The 13861-nt window shown below is 39.7% G+C and overlaps 1 long non-coding RNA gene across 2 annotated transcripts in view; it reads right to left on the bottom strand.

Moving 5' to 3' along the window:
* LOC106731725 (uncharacterized) overlaps positions 1 to 13861 on the bottom strand; it is a 75705-nt gene that overhangs the window by 58943 nt on the left and 2901 nt on the right. Inside the window, exon 1 of one of the 2 annotated variants that reach the window (XR_016350050.1) lies at positions 574 to 739. The exons of the other annotated variant lie outside the window; for it this stretch is intronic. This is a non-coding gene — a long non-coding RNA (uncharacterized LOC106731725). Of the gene's footprint in view, positions 1 to 573; positions 740 to 13861 lie in introns of those variants that run through there. 2 annotated transcript variants of the gene reach the window in all.

Raw genomic sequence — 13861 nt, 5'->3', positions numbered from 1 at the left:
CTTCATACCAGTCTGAGCAACTGTCTGCTTTGTTTGCCTGCACTTTACTTGGCTTGCCAAAAAAAATATTAACATTCATTTCTCTGTGTGTGTGTCACTCACACACACACTCTCTCACACACACATATATTCTCGCGTGTGCACACACCCACAAGCTAAGCTTCAGTTTCTAATTTAATAAGCCACAACAAAACATCACAATTCCGTAATGACTCTGCTACAGCGGCATAGGAAATTAGCATACGAGGACAGTATGTATCTCAAATTACATTAGCCATCATAACCTTTTTTTAAAAATAGACAACCGGTCACTAAAGCAATGGATTTACTATGTTATATGGATTAACAGGTCCTCATGTTTAAATGCCCTTTATGTTTAGTGGTATTTGTAGACTACAGACATTTTTTATGAAATGGATCATTCATAAGCATGAGAAGGAAAGCACATATATTATATATAATGCAGCTAGAAATCTACGCCGCCTTCAACATGCCAGCTGTTTCTCTTTATGACACAGAGTTCTTCATGAAATCCAGAGAGACATTTTGTAGTAAAACATGCTAGCTACTTACTTTTTAAGCCGCTGGTGTTGCCTGACCATCTAGCTAAATAATTAAGGAAGCAATGTAAAATTAAACATTATGTGCCATCTCACTTTCTTCCCCTCATCAAAACCTCATGGTAAAAGGAGGCAGGAACTGGAGAAAAATATGGCTTGAAGGGGTTGCTAAGATGTTGCTCTCATATGTACAGAAGGTAAAGAGAATGATAATATGTGTTTCTGGCTAAAATTGTGTTCACTGTTCAGTGTAACAAACCTTTCTGCTCGCTGCAGTACAGTAAATGGGGTGTTTAATTTGGGATTCAGTGTAGTCTGGAGTCAAGGTGCAGCAGTTTTATTACAGACATACAATTTTATTGGAGGTTGAAGGTTTAAATTCCATCTTACATATATTTATATAAACAGAACTTCAGTTCTGCAGATGTGCAGAATATATGTGTGTTTGCGTATGTATAGTGTGCTCTCTAATTTCTGAATTTGAGGAGGTGGAAGAATGATGGTGTAAATACATTTATTTCCAAATATTTATAATACAAATGCACTTACAAGCATTCTAAAATTCAAAAATAAAAAAAAAATGCTCACCAGGCACTGTTTCTCAATTTCTCCTTACATTTTAGAGAACACACTTGATATCTCTGTTTCTAGTTTATGACCTACAAAAGAATTATGTTTTGACAAATATTTTCTTTGTTTAGTTTTTCCCAATAAACAGCACCAAAATCCTAAGAAAACGTATTTGGATCATGTAATTGCTTCTTTTATATTTATCTCAGGACAGTGTTTTTTCTGTGCAATGATTTTCTAGCAAGATTACAATTTAATGTATATGTTTGGAAATCAAATTATTTAGAATTATGACCATGTCATCAAAACAAGCCATTTTGAAAGGCACTGCCAGCTCACAAAACAGATTGTGTGGGGAAGAAATGGATAACACTTAGCTGGAATGCATAAAAATCTAAACACTGAGGACTATTTCATTTTATTTTCCTCAAAATATAAATCTCAGATCATGATATTTAAAACTGTTCCTGGGGTGGAGCTCTTAGTGCATGAATTTTCATTGATTTTTATCAACACCACATTCTGCAATTTAACCACCAGGTGGTGCCCTTAGTTTATGGACATCTATCCTGTCCCTCATTCCCAAAGATACAGTGAGATTAATAATATCCGAGCAGGAATCCTGTTTCAGACAGGGGATTTAACACCCACAGATCAAAAAAAGGAAAGCTTCTGCCTATACTGGTACAATAAACCTGGCTTTAAGAACCTTGTTACTACTAGATTTAATAGCCTACACATTTTTTCCTCTGTTTACAATCCTTGCACACTGAAGACAGAAAACAACATGGTTGCATGGGCCATAAATATGTTGTTGTAGATCTATTTTCTACAGGGTGAACTGCATACTGACTCTCAACTGTCAGCATATTTCTGTTTCATTGGTAGCTGCTTGTGTGCTGTGAACCTCTGCTTACTCCAGTATAGTACAGTAACAGTGGAGCTGAGAAAAAAGAAATTATCTCTGGGCAGTGAAATGAAGATGCTAATTCTGCTGTGGGTAATCAGTGGCAATTCCATTTCATTTACCATTTTTTCTAACTCTCCTTTTGCACTACTTCAAATCTAGCTAGTGATCGCCCACTCTTACAGTTTATTATGGCTTCTGTTTAGTCACACAATATTTACACTGAAAAATGTAATCAGCTTCTCATCTCTATTTTTTTAAAATAGTTGATTAACTTACTTGTGAAGGAAAGACACTGATAGTCTAAAAATTAACTCATGTATTCATACATGTACATAGCTGCAGAATGAGCTAACTCACAGTGTCTTGCCAATGACCTCAATCTTGATCTGTAGGGACCATTTATTAACAAGCAAAACATTTATCTTCAATGTAAACTGGTTCTGAGATTGCTGACTGTGTGACATCTGGGGCTCTATGAATAACAGAAATACACACATCCTCAAAGTTACTATGCTTATCCTTGTTACTTTGTGTGGGTATATGTAATGTACACAGTTACCTGATCATTCCTGGGGAACTATTAATTTATAGTCAGGCTTTGTACATTTCACAAAGAAAATGTGGATTTGGATTAAATGTGGGGAGATGCAGGGCTCAGGAAGTATCCTGATATAGACATGAAGCCCACCATGTCTATTAGAAACCTTCTTTATTTTTGCCAGTGCAATGAAATATTCCATGATCTTACAATGAACATGTTACATGTTCTTGTTAAGGAAACTCCTAGTAACCACCATTTTGCTGTCTACCCACAGCAGCAATAAAATGGTGGTACAGAAGAAAGCTAGGCACATCTAGCACGGTACAAGAGTTCCTCTGCTCACACTAACCTCAAATCCAACAGAAACCCAGCAAACATAATGTAGTGGTTGTTATTAAATAGCAGGAGTATTTAGATTAGAGAAAGACAAGGAAATTATAAAAAAAAAATCAGATATGCATCAGCAAAACACACTGAGTAAAAAATTAACCTTGACATTGAACCCCTCCCCCCGCAATGTATCTATTCATTTGAAAGCAGCCCTCCAGTGAAATAGTTTAATAACTACAACAAGGTAAATTCTATTTTGAAAGTATACAAACCTCCAGCACTATATGTGACCTTGTGAGGGTGCTGAGGTAAGGAAAGTATTTTAAAATATAAATTCAGAATGTAGAAATAATTATATCCAAGTCCAAGAAGAAATTAGACTCATCCTTGCAAATAACACACAATATTTTTGGCAATATTTGGAGTGTAGCTAGTCTCCTTTTTTCAGGGGTCTGTTTACTGGACATCCATTTGGGGAGATAATGGAGGGTTAGCCAATTATACACGTGGAAAGAGAATTTTAGTGATTAAGAAAATTGCAGGCTGAGAGAGAGAGAGAGAAAGAGAGAGAGAGAATGTAATTTCTCCCATTGAAGAGAGAGCTGTTGACAATGTATGTGAATGAAACACATTGCTCGTGCCTATATGTAATATGTAACACAGTCCACCAGGGGCTGAACTGAAACCACTGCTACTGTTCCTTGGGGCCATTAGTTAGTCTTAAACCAGGTGTCAAAAAAGGAAATACCAGAAATACCTAATATCACTTAGGTTATTCCAGCCACTTCCTTACCTTTTTGACATTTTTTCCTTCAAAAGAAAACATAGCTCATAACACTGGGCTCAAACCATCTCAGAGGAACTAAGAGAAGCAGTGTTTTTTATCATTTTGGTCTCTGACCTAATAATACTTTCCAGTTAAATTTAGGTGTTGTCTGCCACTTCAATTCAAAGCTAAGGAAAAACCCTTAAGCTTAATTTTTATTAATTTTTCCCTGTAGAGCTGGGTTTTTTTTTCTTTGTACGGTTAATTTATTTGGTATTAAACAGTGAATTCAAACACACCTAAGATCAAATTGTATTTCTGTGATTTCTTGACCTAATGGGGCAATTATCAGGGGAAAATAAGTTCCCTTTACAATACTGAAGGCAGTCTTGTGCCTTGACATACACTAATTTTCATTGGATCATATAACTGAAACAAGAATAGTTTGCCAGCCTAATAAATCAAGGATTCTGGGCAAGAAATAAATGTGGTGTCAATAACCCTTTAGCCAGATAATAGAAAGGGGATTATGTGATTATTTTGTTAAAAAATTAGGTTTCTTGTTTTTAATTGGTGTCATATCCTGTCGAGAGCCTGTCGGGTTTAAATCACAGTCCAACATGTTAGACGGAGAAGGAAGCATTATAGTAAATCCTTTCATCCAGTGGTTTCTGGTTTTTATGTGTAGCCCTAATTTCTGTTAAAATACTTCCTGGGAAAGATAACAGGAAACAGTAAACATGGCAACACCACAAAATAATTTTCTGATGCACTATTTCTATCAGTGTTCAAAGAATAAGTTGTACAGGCTGGAAACAAAACTGATGTATCATTAAAACCCATACAGACTAAACCAGTCCCCCTTTCACCCTTTTGTAAAAGGACCTCCCTCCCCACCATATCTCATAAATCTTTCAAACGAGGCTAGAGCCATGTATTGATGCTGCCTCTTGCATTAATGGCTGGAAACTGTTGTGCATCACTGTGCTGCGTTCAAAGGGAATCAAGAGTATTTAAAAACAACTTCTGGTGTAGGATGCAATTATAACTGACAACCAGATGTCTGCCTTGTCTGGCACAACAAGCCCAGCAGAGATTGCAAATGGTCTTGAGACCCTTGGATCTAAACAGTGCGTCCAGAGTGACTGATATTCAGATAAACAACAATACCACAAATCACTGACACAAACGGAGGACCTGCTAGAACTGATAAAGATTTTAGAAGTCAGGAAGCAGCTGACCCCACTGCCCTTGCTCCACTTACTTTTTACTGTGCCAAACCACAGTGTATTAGTGAAAAAGGACCCAACACATAAAGCATGTTTATATATCCACTGCCAAAAGTTCATCACAGAGGGAAGTCCTAAGGGTAAGTGTTTAGATGGACTCTACGCTTTGGTTAACTTACTAAGTTCTGGAATATTTGCATCAATCTCTATATTGCATTTAGGTTCCTTTACCAATTAAGTATTATCTACTGGAAGTATTTAATAGTGCGTTTACATCCTAAAGATAAAAGCAAACCCTTCATCTAGCTGAAATCTAATTTGATCATTAGGAAATCTGACATGCCGTGGGTATAGATTTGATATGAAAGTGCACTTCCAATAGGAGTTCAGGCAGTTGGCTAGAGATTTGCTTTTCTTTACTCAGCACCTATGTTTTCTATATAAAATACACTCACAATACATTGCCTAGGGAATTTGTGGAATCCCCATTGTTGGAGATATATTAGAGCAGGTTAGATAACATCTATCATGGATGATCTAGATGGCGCTGGATCCTGCTGTGAGGGCAGGGTCTGGACTTGATGACCTCTCAAGGTCCCTTCCAGTTCTAGTATTCTATGAATCTATGAAAATCAGTTTGTGCCTAGACACACATTAATACCCAGAGAATCATGAAAAGTTGCAATCAGACCACAGTTTGTGAGAGGGCAGAGCAGCAGAACTCGTCTGTCTTCGTATTCTTTCTCAAAATATCTCGGTGGATTATTCTTTGTGGGCCCCAAATAGGTAGCAGGTTTAAAACAAACATACAGGAGTACTTCTTCACAAAATAGTTAAACTATTTGTTTTGAACTTATTGCCATAGGATGTTGTGATGTCCAAAGGTATAACTGGGTAAAAAAAAGGAGTTAGATAAATGCATGGAAGCAGGGCCGGACTAAGGGGCAGGCGAGCTGGGCAGCTGCTCAGGGAGCCAACCGATGGGGGGCGCCTGATGGCAGCTGTAAGGGGTGCGTGGTACCCCTTACAGCTGCCATCAGGCGCTGTGCGCCCAGTTCCCGGTGAGCTGCAGTGGCCACACGGGGCAGGAGCCGCATTAACCCCTGCAGTGCCCTTCCCCCCGCAACCGCGGGGCCCTGAATGGCCAGGTGCGGCCCGCCCAGGCACGTCAGCGGCGGTGGCTGGGCAGCGCATGCGCCATGCACCTGCCCGCGTGCCCTGGGAGCAGGCTCACACATGTGCCGTGTGCCCGGAGACGGGCCCGCGTGCCCCAAGGGGGCAGGCTTGTGCATGCGCCGTGCACCCAGGGCACGCCACCCACCCGGGGCCCAGGGCACCAAAATGGCTCGGGCCAGCCCGGCATGGAAGATAGCTTTTTCAGTGGCTAATAGTAAAGCCCTACTAAATTCAGAGTCCATTTTGGTAAATATCATGAAGAAAGCAATTTAAAAATATTAAATTTCACAGTTACAGATATTTAAATCTTAAATTTCACAGTGTTACAAATAGTAAATATGTATTTAAAATATACACTTGTAAAGCCTTTAAGTCATCATTTCTCAAATTGAGACTCATGAGCCAAAATGGGGGTCTCAGGACTATTAGGGGGCAGTTATGGTATAGTCACCCTTACTTCTGCTTTACCTTTAGAGATGGGTAGTTGGAGAGCAGTGGCTGCTGTCCACAAGTCCAGCTCTGAAGGTAGCTCTGCTGCCTGCAGCAACTCAGAAATGAAGGTGTCATTATAGTGTACTGCCACCCTTACTTTTCCACTTCTGTCAGTGGTGATGCAGAAGAGTGGCAATACCATAGCATAACACCCGTGCTTCTGATGGATGCTGGCAGCAGCTCTGCCTCCTGAGCTCAGCTACCAACCAGCAGCCACTGTTCTCCAGCGACCCAGTTCTGATGGCAGTATAGAAGTAAAGGTGGCAATACCACGTTCCCCTATAATAGCAAGATTTCATGATGGAAACCAGATTTCACATACTGAGATGCGTTTTTCATGGCTGTAAATTAGGGAGGGCCCTAGCTATTAGCCAAAATGGTCAGGGATGCAACCATCCCATGTCCTCCAACTGTCAGAAGCTGACGTTGGACAATAGGAGATGAATCACTCAAAATTGCCATATTCTGTTCATTCCCCCTGAAGCAACTGGTTCTGGCCACTTTCAGAAGACAGGATACTGGTTGATGGACCACTGATCTGATCCAGCATGGCCATTCTTATGTTCTTAATTCAAAGCCCATTAAAGTCAATGAAAACACACCTGATTTTTTTCCCCATGAACATTGGATCAGTCCATAAATATCTTCTGTGACATTTTTACAAGAGTATGTTATCAAACTGACATTCTTTGAACATATCACTATTTTAGATGTAGACAATATCTGTACGAAAATTTGAACAATCCTAGTTTGAAATAGGGGATCGTGAAAGGAGTTATAAAAAAAACTAAAAATAAGCTAATTTGTCTTCACAAGATCTTTTAATTGGATTTTTATTTTCATCTATTTTAAAGACAATCTTGGTGAGATATTGCTATTGTCTTTTTTTAATTATCTCATTTATAAAACATTTCTCTACTTTGAACCCTCTTATTTTTTGTAGTATACATCTGAGTTACAGACATTAACTCCAAAGGATCTGGGATCCTTATATTTCAGTAAGGAAATACACTGCTTCACTTTACCTCAAATATTCACTGTGTTAAAAAAGCCAGTCTATGCAGCATATAATTAGAAGGAAGCTAAGGGACTCTGTAATACAAAGATGGCATCAGTGATAGGAAAACTGCAATTTTGAAAGGGTCCCTATTCCAACTATCAAACTTGAAAGATGTAGTGTCTTGAAACATCTCTCTGTTTGGAGCAATGTCACTGTGACAAAAAAAAGATGTCACCCACATCAGAACAACAGAACAACAGCTTGTCCTGTTGAAAAAATTGCCCAAGGTATTATTCAGAGAACTGATATGGCTAATCTAATAACCAGTCCAATTCTTTGCTCACTCTTTGAAGCAAACTTTTTTCAATGAGTTGAAAATGCATGGTTAAGGACTCTACCCATGAAAGAGAACCCAAAATAGCCTCTGCTCTCTGTCCTTATTCTTCTTGACCTCAAGTTTGGCCTCCACTTCTCACAGCCACCCTGCAACCCACTAACAAACCCTGCTCTTTGTCTTTTGGGATTCTAGCGCAGTCACTCTCAGAACCTCTGCTCTGGACCAACATGCACAACATGGACGCTTAGCTCCATCGCATGAAGAACTTATATTAAGGAGCAGTGGAGAAGAGTAGAAAAACTAACACAGCTTCAACCTAAGAAAGGGGACATGAGAGCATGGGCCTAAACTGCTGAGAGAGTGGGTGGTTGGTGGGGAGAGAACTGCAAGCTAAGCCTCTCCAAAAGAAGCTGAAAAGTACAGACCTCAAGTTTCCTTCAACAAGAAAAGGAGCTGCCAGGAGGCTTGATATGAAAGGAGAGGGAAGGAGAGAATAGCTGGAAAGCAAGGATTTGAGCCTTCTTCTCAAAGGTAGAGGCCTGAGGGGAATCCCACTGAGGGGGAGAAGTGGAGCCTAGTGAGGACTGCAATCAATGGCCAGCATCAAATTCTAGATAACAGTTTAGCAAAGCTTTAAGTAAGCATCCAGAAGATTCCATGAACCAAACTAAACTATGAAGTTATTCTTGGTTTTGTGCCTCACTACCTATTATTCCTTCATCAACTTGATATTTACACTGGGCCTTCTGTTTGTCACCATAATCCTAAAAACTTCCTTTTAATGTGTCACATTTATATTTACTTACTAGTTTTAAAAATGTATTACATTTATATATTTATGTATGTATTTATTTATTTATTAATATTGTACACGGGAGAATTTCTTTCTGACACCTTTTTTGTTGACATTACAGAATTTTAAATAATATCTCTTGCCAGTGTAACATCATACTGACACTATTATAGCAATCATTACTGGCCTTTTTAGATTGGGAATCATTAAGAAAGGGATAGATTATAATGCCCCTATTTAAATCCATGGTACACCCACATCTTGAATACTGTATGCAGATGTGCTTTTCCCATCCCTCCCAAAATATACTGGAATTAGAAAAGTTCAGAAAAGGGCAACAAAAATGGTTAGGGTATGGAACAGCTTCCAAATTAGGAGAAATTAATAAATGTGTGATTTTTCAGTTTGGAAAATTGAGTACAAATGAGAAGGATATAATGGAAGTCTATACATTTATGATAGGTGTAGAAAAAGTAAATAAGAAATGTTACTTACTCCTCATAACATAAGAACTAGGGGTCACCAAATAAAATTAATAGGCAGTAGGTTTAAAACAAACAAAAGGAAGTATTTGTTCATACAACATACAGCCAACCTATGAAACTCTTTGCCAGAGGATGTTGAGAAGGCCAAGACTATAACAGGATTCAAAAAAGAACTAGATAAATTCATGGAAGATGGGTCCATCAATGGCTGTTAGCCAGGATAGCCAAGAACAGTGTCCCTAATCTGTTTGCCAGAAGCTGGCAATGGGCATCTGGGGAATGGATCACTTGAAGGTTACCTGTTCTGTTCATTTCCTCTTGAGCGCCTGGCATTGGCCACTGTCAGAAGACAGAATTCTAGGCTAGATGGACCTTTGAGCTGACCCAGTTTGGACATTCGTATGTTCTTTGTACTGAAATCTCATATATATAGTGAGCCTGAAAGTCTACTCAAGTGAGTGGCATGCATCAGAAAAGCAGTGCACCTAGTAGATCAAGAGGTAAGAAAAGCTGCAAGAGACACCAAATGTGTCTTTTGCTTAAGCCCCACCCAATGGTATATAACTGAGACACAGTCTATGTTGACAGGTAGTGTGGTCTGCATGTTGTGGACAATTCCAGTGTGCAACATTGTGCTTCTCCCCTTCTCCTCCCTCCTTCCCACCACTTCCTCCCGCTTCAAGCAAGCTGTATAAGAAAAGTGCATTCACAGAACAAGAGGTAAAGTTGCCTCACATTCCTCATAAAAAGACCAAAGACTACCTTTGTCAATAAACAGCTACATGGGGAAGATGGGCTGTCCAGATATTGCACTAAAGAACTAAGTTTAGAAATCATGGTACTGTAGTCATAATACTAGATTTGTGGAGGAAACAACTTTGTATCCAATTTGCTATAGTGAATCACAAATTGAATCTGAGCCAACGTGATGCTGTTGCAAAAAAGGCTAATAACATTATGGGGTTTATTAACAGGAATTCTATATGTCAGACCCAGGAAGACATTGTTCTGCTCTGCTTGGCATTGGCAAGACCTCAGCCAGAGTAGGCTTACGGACTTTAAGGTCACAGGGGACCATTGTGATCAGTCAGTCTGGACTTCTGCATATTTCAGGCCATAGAACCACACTCAGTCACTCCTGAAAGAGACCCATGACCTCTGACTGAATTACTGAAGTCCTTAAATCATAATGTAAAGACATCAAGGTACAGAGATGTCACCATTTACACTAATTTAAATCTGCAAGTGACCCATGTCTCCTCTGCTACAAAGGAAGATGAAACTCTGCCCCCTCTCCCAAGTCTCTGCCATTCTGCCTGGGGGAAAATTCCTTCTTGACCCCAAATATATTGATCTATTACCCTGATCATGTGGGCAAGACACCCCAATCCCCGGCAGATACCTGGAAAGTATTCTCTGTAGCAACTCAGAGTTCAATGTCCAATCTCCAGTCATTGGGGATTTTGGATTCCATACACTGTAGGAAGGCCCATCATACCATCCCCTCCATAAAATTATCATGCTCAGACTTGAAGCTAGTTAGGTTTTTCCTCCTGCTGCTCCTCTCGAAAAGCTGTTCTAGAACTTTTCTCTGATGGTTAGAAACTCTTCATCTAATTTTGAGCCTAATTTTCTTGATGGTCACTTTATATCCATTTGTGCTTGGGTTTTGGATGCCACACTTTAGGAAAGATGTGGCCAACCTGGAGAGAGCCCAGAGAAAAATCAACTAAAATTATACAAGGTTTAGACCTAAGAGGAAAGGTTAAATATGGGTTTATTTAAATTGAAGATAAGAAGACTGATGAGAGACCTGATAACAATTTTTGAATATGTTAAAGGCTGGAATAAAGAGGAGGGTGATCAATTGTTCTCCCTATTTGGTGGAAATATGACAAGAAATATAATCTTATTATCTGCAGCAAGATTAGGGAAAATGGCATAACAATAAGGATAATTAAATAATGGATTAGGCTTCCAAGGGATGTTGTTTAAGCACAGGTTAGACAAAGAGCTGTCAGAGCTAGTGTAGGCATACTTTGTCCTGAATCAGCGTGTGAGATGGAGATGATGACCTCTTGGGGTTCTTTTAGGTCTACATTTCTATGATTCTGTATGGAAGCTTGGCAGCTACTCTGTGTTGATTTGTGTTTACCAGCTGCATATTTCACCATCAGTGGCTGTTACTTGCAGCCATTTCATCTGCCTGGGGATTATTTGTTTGAGAAAGAAGACGATTTGGTGAAGGGGATGGAACAGGGATCTGCTCACTTTTAAACACCTCCAATGACAGCTAGCCTGGTAGCAAACATCAAGAGGAATGAGATGCACAGGAAACTTTGCTTTTGCATGAATTTCATTCAGGGGATGCCTGAGACTGGGAATAATTTCTTTACATAAAGGAGAGGGGGAATTAATATTTATAAATATGAAGGAAGAGGCAAAAGAAAAAAAAGGCGAGAAAATAAATAGAAAAAAGAACCACAGCAAAAGCCAGGCCAATTTGGTGTCGTGAAAATAGTGACCTTCAATTCCTTACACCAATTTCCCCCTCTTTGCACTGGTCACTAATGGTTTTTACTAAGTAGAAGATCATAACTTTTTCCCCTATAGGAAATTGTATCATCCCCTCATACAGTTCTCCCTCCCCCTTAGAACTGGCTTTTCATCTTCTCCCTGCCACCAAAGAATCAAAGCTGAATCCCTGTTGCATGCTAAGCATTTACTCTGCCACCAGAAGCGCTAGTCAAACCCTTCCTCTCATTTACCACCTCTCAGCCAGAGAAACTCTGAAGGACATTGCCAAGTGAGATGTAGTGACATTTACTTGGTGTGCAACATAATATAGTAAGAAGAGCATAGAATGGATTTGATTAACACTATTAAGCTGCTTGTGAATGATTTTGTTACTATGCAAATTGGCAACATCTTTCTCAGAATATGACTGTAATTAGCAGTGAACGCTGCTAGAGCAGTGAAAGCTGTTACCATTTGTCATTGGTCATTTTGATATTTATTTCCTTACTATGGAAACCAAGAAGTTGCTAAATCTAGCGATAAAATTGCTGAAGTGGCAACCATGGAATAAAAGTTAATTATAGAAGATGGCACCCCATGCAGTGAAAAAAAGGTCTAGTGGTTAAGGGGCTAGCCTGGGACCTTAATTTTCCTAATATACCATTTACTTATAGAATCATGGGGTTGGAAGAGACCTCAGGAGGTCATTGAGTCCAACCCCCTGCTCAAAAAAGGACCAACCCCAACTGAAGCATCCCAGCTAGGGCTTTGTCAAGCTGGGACTTAAAAACTTCTAGGGATGGAGACTCCACTACTTCCCTAGGTAACCCATTCCAGTACTTCATCATCCCTCCTAGTAAAATAGTTTTTCCTAATATCCAACCTAGACCTTTACCACTACAACTTGAGACAATTGCTTCTCGTTCTATCATCTGTGACTCCTGAGAACAGCCTCTCTTCATCTTCTTTAGAACCCCCTTTCAGGTAGTTGAAGGCTGCTATCAAATCACCCCTCATTCTTCTCTTCTGTAGACTAAATAAGCCCAAATCCCTCAGCCTCTCTGCTCCAGCCCCAATCAATTTGGTTACCCTCTGCTGGACTTTCTGCAGTACGTCCACATTCTTTCTGTAATGGGGACCCCAGAAATGGACACAATACTCCAGATGTGGCCTCACCAGTGCCGAATAAAGGGGAATAATCACTTCTCTAGATCTGCTGGCAATGCTCCTCCTAATGCAACCTAATATGCTGTTAGCCTTCCTGACTACAAGGGCACACTGTTGACTCACATCCAGCTTCTCATCCACTGTAATCCCCAGGTCTTGTGGCAACAACTACACTGTGCAATTGGAAAAGTCACTCTCTCTGGGTTAGATTATTAAAGATATTTAGGTGTCAAAAGAAGCAGATAGACTCCTAGTGGGATTTTGAAAAGTCCTTTGGTGCCTAACTGCCATTGGTTTCAATGGAATCTGACACTCGGTGCTCCCTCTGAAAATGAGGATAATGGGACTTACCCGTCTCACAGGGCTTGTGTGTTAAAGATTGTGAGGTGCTCACATATTATGGTAATAGGGACCATGTTAATTACCTTAAATAGCATTGTCCCTTTGTGATCTTTTTCTTCAACTAATGCACATTTTGCCTTACTAATACAGCGAGATTCTGCACTGATACTTTTCTTTTGTTCTCCGAAAGGACTTCCCTGCAGTTCTGATATTGCCCTTCATCTGTACTTATTAGTCATGTGCACTGAGTTTTCACACAGGACCCTGTGATCATGGGGGCCAGTATGTATGTGGGGGGGTGGGGTGGAGGAGGAGTGGGAATAAAGTATTATGGTGTTCTGAAATTCCTACCTGATCAGTTGTCTGAACAATGTAATTTGGTAGAACATTTCAATTTAAGGTATAATAAAGTTCTCCAATTACCCTTATTTTGCTGTAATTATTTTCATTTCCTAGGGCAAAGGGTTGCCTCTCTGGACCCCTCTAATAGTACCAAATAGTGTGCTTCGAAGGTGGTCTTATTAGACTCTGTTCCTCCCTTTATCTTCTACTACTGTTACCATAAATAACATAGCCTCCGCAAGGCAGCAAGAAACAGACTATCAATAAACATTACCTTTTTTGTTGAATACTAGTAATGGGCTGT

Source organism: Pelodiscus sinensis, chromosome 7, assembly GCF_052426305.1.
Source record: "Pelodiscus sinensis isolate ZL-2025 chromosome 7, ASM5242630v1, whole genome shotgun sequence".
NCBI classification, from domain to species: Eukaryota; Metazoa; Chordata; order Testudines; family Trionychidae; genus Pelodiscus; species Pelodiscus sinensis.
The sequence above is the reverse complement of the archived record's forward strand: the minus strand, read 5'-3'. Positions and strand labels throughout refer to the sequence as shown.